We start from the raw sequence: 6,197 nt of genomic DNA on the forward strand, positions 1-6,197 counted from the left end.
TATTTTACCCATGTTATGTTTTTCTAGCTGAGGGGGAACGTGTACTATTTTAGATCTTGTGAGCACAGAGAACTATTTCCTCTAATCCTTTCAGATAGTTCTTTTGCTAGTCTCGAGAGATTTCCTTATATGCATATGCTGATCAGTACTCTGCAGAATACTATAGAGAGACCCTATATAGAGTCTGAGATGCTTTCTCTCTGCAGCTCTCTCCTTTCTAGTACTTTGTCCTGAGGATGCTAGCAGCCTTGGTCTTCCTGAACTCTCAGCTCATTCTCCACATCTCAGGGAGTTCGGGCTCTACCTGTGTTCTCCCCTTCTGCTCCATAGCCATGAACCATTATCAAGGCAGTAAGCTAGGGACAATTGTAGAGTTCCCCTAATTTTTTTCTCATCTTGCAGGGATTATTCCTTTATTACCAAATGCCCAGTGTCTAGAAAACTGTTGTTTACTGTATTATGTCCAAGTTTTAAAAAAAAATTTTCAAATAGACAAGGAAACCCAGTCCTTATTATTTTAACTTGGCTGGAAGCAGAAGTGATTACTTTTATTTTTAGTATAATGTATTTAATCATAAGTTTACACTATTTAATTTTTAATGATGGCTGTAATCACCATGTCAATCTATTGGCTCACAAAATTTCTGAAAATTCAATACTGGCTCACACAAGCCAGTATAAGCTGCCTGCAGCACACCTCTGCTTGAGCTTCGCTTTCTACATCCATCTGACAAAGAGACTATTTAATACAATTTAAGATTACTTCTAGTTTAGCAAGTCTAAATTCCGTGGCTGTGGGAAGAACTGCTCTGGTCAGATTTATTCAATAATTTTTAAAAATGGAGTAAATAAAATAAAACTAATAAATCCTACAAGATTCAGACTCAGACTCAGGATTTAACCTTCTGTACTACTCTGTCCTCTTTACTCCCTTTATGCAGGCCAAGGCACATTTCTAGTTCACGCCTTTGTCGTCTCTAAACTAAGACATTACTGCAACTGGTATTTCTGCTTTTTGTCTTGTTCCTTTTCAATTCTATCTTCTGTACATCTGGAGAATTATCTTTCAAAAACCACAGATTTGATCAGGTGTGTCCATGACCTGCAGGATGAAGTCTAAGCTCTGTAGGATGATATATAAGGCTTTTGCAATAAAAGAAATATAGCAAAAAAATTACTCCCACATCTCATTTCCCTCAGTAGTGTAATATATTCACACCTAGGTCAGGGCTCGTGGAGGCACAGGGTGCTTCCTGCCCTTTGACTTCAACTTGGCTATGTGGTTGCTTTGACCAATGGGATGTTAGAAATGTGACACAAACAGAGGCTTGGAAGGAGCTTACATGGTTAGACTTGTGCTTCTGCCATCACTATAAGGAGAACATATTCTGGCAGCCTTTGTCCCTACAGCCTGAGCTCAGAATGAGCTATGTGGGCTGGACCCACAGCCTGAAGCAGAGCTTCCCATCTACAACTGACCTGCAGATCAATGAGCATGAAAATAAATGCTAATTGCTACAGGCCACAACGATTTTTGTGGTTATTATGTAACAAAAGCTGATGGATACGATAACTAACCTTTAAGTCCTTATTCCATGCCAAGAAGTTTCATATTTATTAGCACATTTAACTTTCACTATAACTTGTGAAATAGTCTTACTTGTATAGTACAAATAGAAGAAATGATATTTAGTGAGCTTGTTAGTTACTTAAGTTTACATACTAAGTAAGTATGATGTATATGGGATTTGAATTCAAATTTGTCTTTCCTCACTATACACTTTCACTTCCTACTGCTCCCCCAATTTCTTATAGTTTCTGCTTTAGCAATAATACTCTAAAATAGCATTTATATCTCTAAGTCTTTGCACATGCTGTACTGCACTAGGCACATGTAGATATCCAATACATATTCATTGAATGGTTAATGAATAAATTAGTCTAAAATGCCTCTCTTTTGTCACCTGGATAATTTATATTAATCTTCAAAGCCTGGTTTAGAGATCACTCCTATGTGAAGCTTTTCTTCCTCTCTCCAATAATTTCCTGCTTTATGTTTTTCAATCTTTACCATAGTTCAAATATTCTACCTATCAGAGTAAATCATATTATTTCATGAAACATTTTTCTTGCCTTAAAATTTCTCAATGTTAAGGTTAAAAAAATATTCATTTTGTGTTCCTAGGGCTAGTCTGGGAATAGTACGTGCCTAATAAGTGTATGTTTTCATTCTAAGCATTCTTTGTGATCACCAAAATTGTACTAGACCTAAGTTCCAGCAACTTCCAGTGAATTTAAGCATCATTACCACCTAGTGATACTATCAACTTTCATAAGCAGACATTGAAGAACAATTTTAAACTAGTAAATTTCTAGGGGGTTGGAAAATGCCTTACCTGTACCTCAGGACTTCCCACCTCTCTTCCATGCACCTCTCTTCCATTCACCTCTTGAAAATCATTGCATATTAGCAGGATATAATGATGGGAAAGCTCTGTACTTATGAATGGCATACTTGCAAGGGGAAAAAAATTTGAAAATCCTATGTTTAATTTCAAGGTTTCAAAATGATGTTTCTTAACCAAACTATTTGAAATGAATAGTTTCATATGGAGAAATAAAATTACCTTAAGTTTTGAAGTCAGTACTTTTAAAACCACTTATGAGAGAGCCTGCAGAAAAAGACTCTGGATAAGACTTTATCAAAGAACAGCAAGAACCACTAGATGTCAGCACTTATGAACTGTAATCCTGCCAATAGCTCTGATGTCGGTTTTATTTTTAAGATTATGATCTATAATAAAAGAATTAGAAAATATGAAATGTTTGCTTAAAATATGTAAAATAATATATTGAGCAAATAATAAACTCAATCATGCTGACAATTCTTATAACAATAAAAATCTCATTTTAATTGACCAATTTGCAAGCTCTAGAGGTCCATAAATTGGCACTTTGCCAAATCAGGATCAGGACAAAATTTTGCTTTGCAAGGATTCTCCATAGGCAATACCCTCTTGAGATGTCAACAACCAAATAACTGGACTTTGAATCTATGTATATGGGATTTTCCTCAGGTCATGAAAGCAAGACATTCTTCACAAAAGAACCACACACTGTAGTCCTGCACATGTACCCTCCTATGTAGCTTCTTACCAATTGCCCAACAACTTTCTTCAATTTTTCCTTTAGATTTAAGCCATGGAATCACTAAATTCCCTAGTTCCTCTCTTTTGAAGTACACTCAATGAAACAAATCAAAACCAGTGCACTGACAGGCTGCTTACAGTAGAAAAACATTTTTTCTTTTCTTTTCTTTCTTTTCCTTTTTCTTTTTTTGGTCCTCTAGAACACAAATAACCCTCTTGGACTGCTTCTGAATAGCAAAACAAAGTTAACATGCACCAAGAGCAAGGATCATGCCAAAGGTGTGTCCATTGGGCAGGGTGTGTGAGCCTGTGGCTGAGAGTAATGCAAGTCTAATTACTTAATGAACCATTATGAAGCTCTCTGGGGTTGAGTAAGGCATGTATACATTTGGTTCAGCTGAATGACATCATTTTGATCAGAGTCTGAGATAAAACAATAGAATTTGTTAGGCTATTAGATAGATACTTTCGTAAGTAGCCTTGGAGATCTCTTCTGTATCTCAGGTTCTATAACAACAAGAGGCTAATTAAATAGTCCCCATTCCTGTACCACCTGAAGTTAGTTTTAAACAAAAATGGTCTTTATTCTTAATTAAAAATAAAAATATGGTAAAATCACATCACAGAGTTAACACTCCTATTGAGCATACCTTATGATAGAGAAATGAAATAAGGCACTAATAAAATAAGGCACCATTTTCCCCAACTACAAATTTTTGTTTGCATGCTCTGAGAATTTTGTATTAAACTATTACAGTTAAATTATCACTATATACTAAGATTCTATTTTAATAATTATAAGATTTATGCTCTGCTCTCTAACCATAATAAGTAGTTATTTAAGCTTAATTTCTTTAAATAGGTTTGATATATATCACTCATCCTTTCCTACATAATATGATCATTTATTTTTATTTATCTCTTAAAGATTAAGAAAAAATTCTTGAAGTGCTTTTTTGTACTTTAGTAAAGGCTATATAGATGGTTATAAAGAGTTATGGTTATTTGACATTGTCTTTTCTTGTTTTAGAGTCCATATTTCCTTTAATCTCCTTGAGAATCAAAGCAATTACATAAAATTTTGTTCTTCTGAAGTATGCTCTTCATCTGTAATTTACATCCTTTATTCCATTTTGGTTTGGTTCCATTATTTCTGTACAGGTCCCATGTGAGTGTTTCTTGCTATTTGCCAAAAAATAGTGTGGTGGAATTGTCTTATTGCCTTTCTTTATTCATTTGGAGACTGTTTGAATCCTTACCTTCAACTACAAGCTAGAGGTTTCATTCTGATGCTTTTTAATCAGTCTCTAGTTGCCTAATGGAGTAGGGGTAAGTTCAAAAATTGTTGCTATAGTCAGTCACAGAGTTAAGGCTTTATGTTAAAAACTCTCTACACCACTGTCCAGTTACATCAAATTATGAAAAATATTTTATCTTTCCTATTTAGTGGGATATCTTTGGTTGTTGACTTATTCTTTAAAGTGAGTCACATAATTTGGTTTAAAAATCAGGTTACTGTGACATCCCACGGTTAACAATTTTCTTTTTTTCATCCAATCATCTTTGTTCCTCTGCTGCAAATGTGGTTCCTAACATAGAATCCCCTCTCTTATCCTGATTAAAAAGTCAGAGTAGAGAATTTTAAAAATTGTGGGTAGTGGCCACATAGTCTGTTACAGCTGACCAGCTGCATTGGAGAAATGGGCTCCAGGAGACTTGGTTTTTGCCTTTCTTGCTGCCTCCCAATGCTTTCAGCCTTGCATCTTCAAAATGGGAGTACAATGGGCACCTTATTACCTTGACTTACTTCCAATAACACTACAAATGCCCCAAGTAGGGGAAAGTTTTGTTGATGCTTTGGAAAAGCATATACCAAACTCTGAACTGAGAATTCTATTTGTTACATTACGTACTTTATCATGTTCTAATTTTTTCAATAAACTTGTTTCATTGCAATAATTTTTAAGATTAAAGTTTAAAAAATATATTTTTTAATAGAGTGGCAAATAAAATTTCAGTACATTGGAAATTTAAATGTGGAATGGCTACATGAAAATAATAAAACCATTTGTAGAAAAAAATGGATAGGATCATGATTAAATAAATAGCAGGAGGCTCTCTTTCTGCTACCATCTTGGTTCCTCATTCTCTGCACAAAATGCCCAGTGAAGCCACAGAAACTATCCCTGCTACATAGCAGGAGTTGCCCCAGCGCCAAGCTGAGACAGGGTCCGGAAGAGAATCTGACAGTGATGAATCAGTACCGGAGCTCAAGGAAGAAGATTCCACATAGGCAACCACACAACAAGCCCAGCTGGCGGCAGCAGCTGAAATTAATGAAGAACCACTAGTAAAGCGAAACAGGGCCAGAGTGAAAAGAAGGCATGGAAGGCTATGTCCGAACTGGGTCTTCGACAGGTTATAGGAGTTACTAGGGTCACTATCCAGAAATCTAAGAATATCCTTTTTGTCTTCACAAAATCAGATGTCTACAAGAGCCTACCTTCAGATACCTACATAGTTTTGGGGGGGCCAAGATCGAGGATTTATCTCAGCAAGCACAGCTAACAGCTGCTGAGAAATTCAAAGTTCACGGTGAAGCTGTCTCAAATATTCAAGAAAACACACAGACTCCAACTGTACAAGAGGAGAGTGAAGATGAAGAGGCTGATGAAACAGGTATGGAAATTAAAGACATAGAATTGGTCATGTCACAAGCAAATGCGTTGAGATCAAAGGCAGTTCAAGCCCTGAAGAACAACAGTAATAATATTGTGAATGCTATTATGGAATTAGCAATGTAAACATCTTAAAACAAGGACTCTTTTCTGGTGTTTCGAAAGAGTAACTGCAGCTTGGTTTGAAATTTGTACTGTTTCTATCATTAATAAAGTTATGACTCCTTGTGCGATGAAAAAAAAAAGAAGTATCAGGAATAAAAATTTTTCCAAATGAAGATAAATATACTAGAACAAGTACACAGATTGAGAAAGGGCATCAATTTTATTGAAATGCAATGAACATTGTATTCAATATAATCTAAATGTC

At 35.5% G+C, this 6,197-nt stretch overlaps 1 pseudogene; it reads left to right on the forward strand.

Moving 5' to 3' along the window:
* The first annotated feature begins 5,307 nt into the window (after positions 1–5,307).
* On the forward strand, positions 5,308–5,953 carry LOC120604453 (nascent polypeptide-associated complex subunit alpha-like; annotated as a pseudogene).
* The last annotated feature ends 244 nt before the right edge of the window (positions 5,954–6,197 follow it).

The sequence above is a fragment of the Pteropus medius genome, unplaced genomic scaffold (genome assembly GCF_902729225.1).
Source record: "Pteropus medius unplaced genomic scaffold, Ma_sr-lr_union100, whole genome shotgun sequence".
In the NCBI taxonomy this organism is placed as follows: Eukaryota; Metazoa; Chordata; class Mammalia; order Chiroptera; family Pteropodidae; genus Pteropus; species Pteropus medius.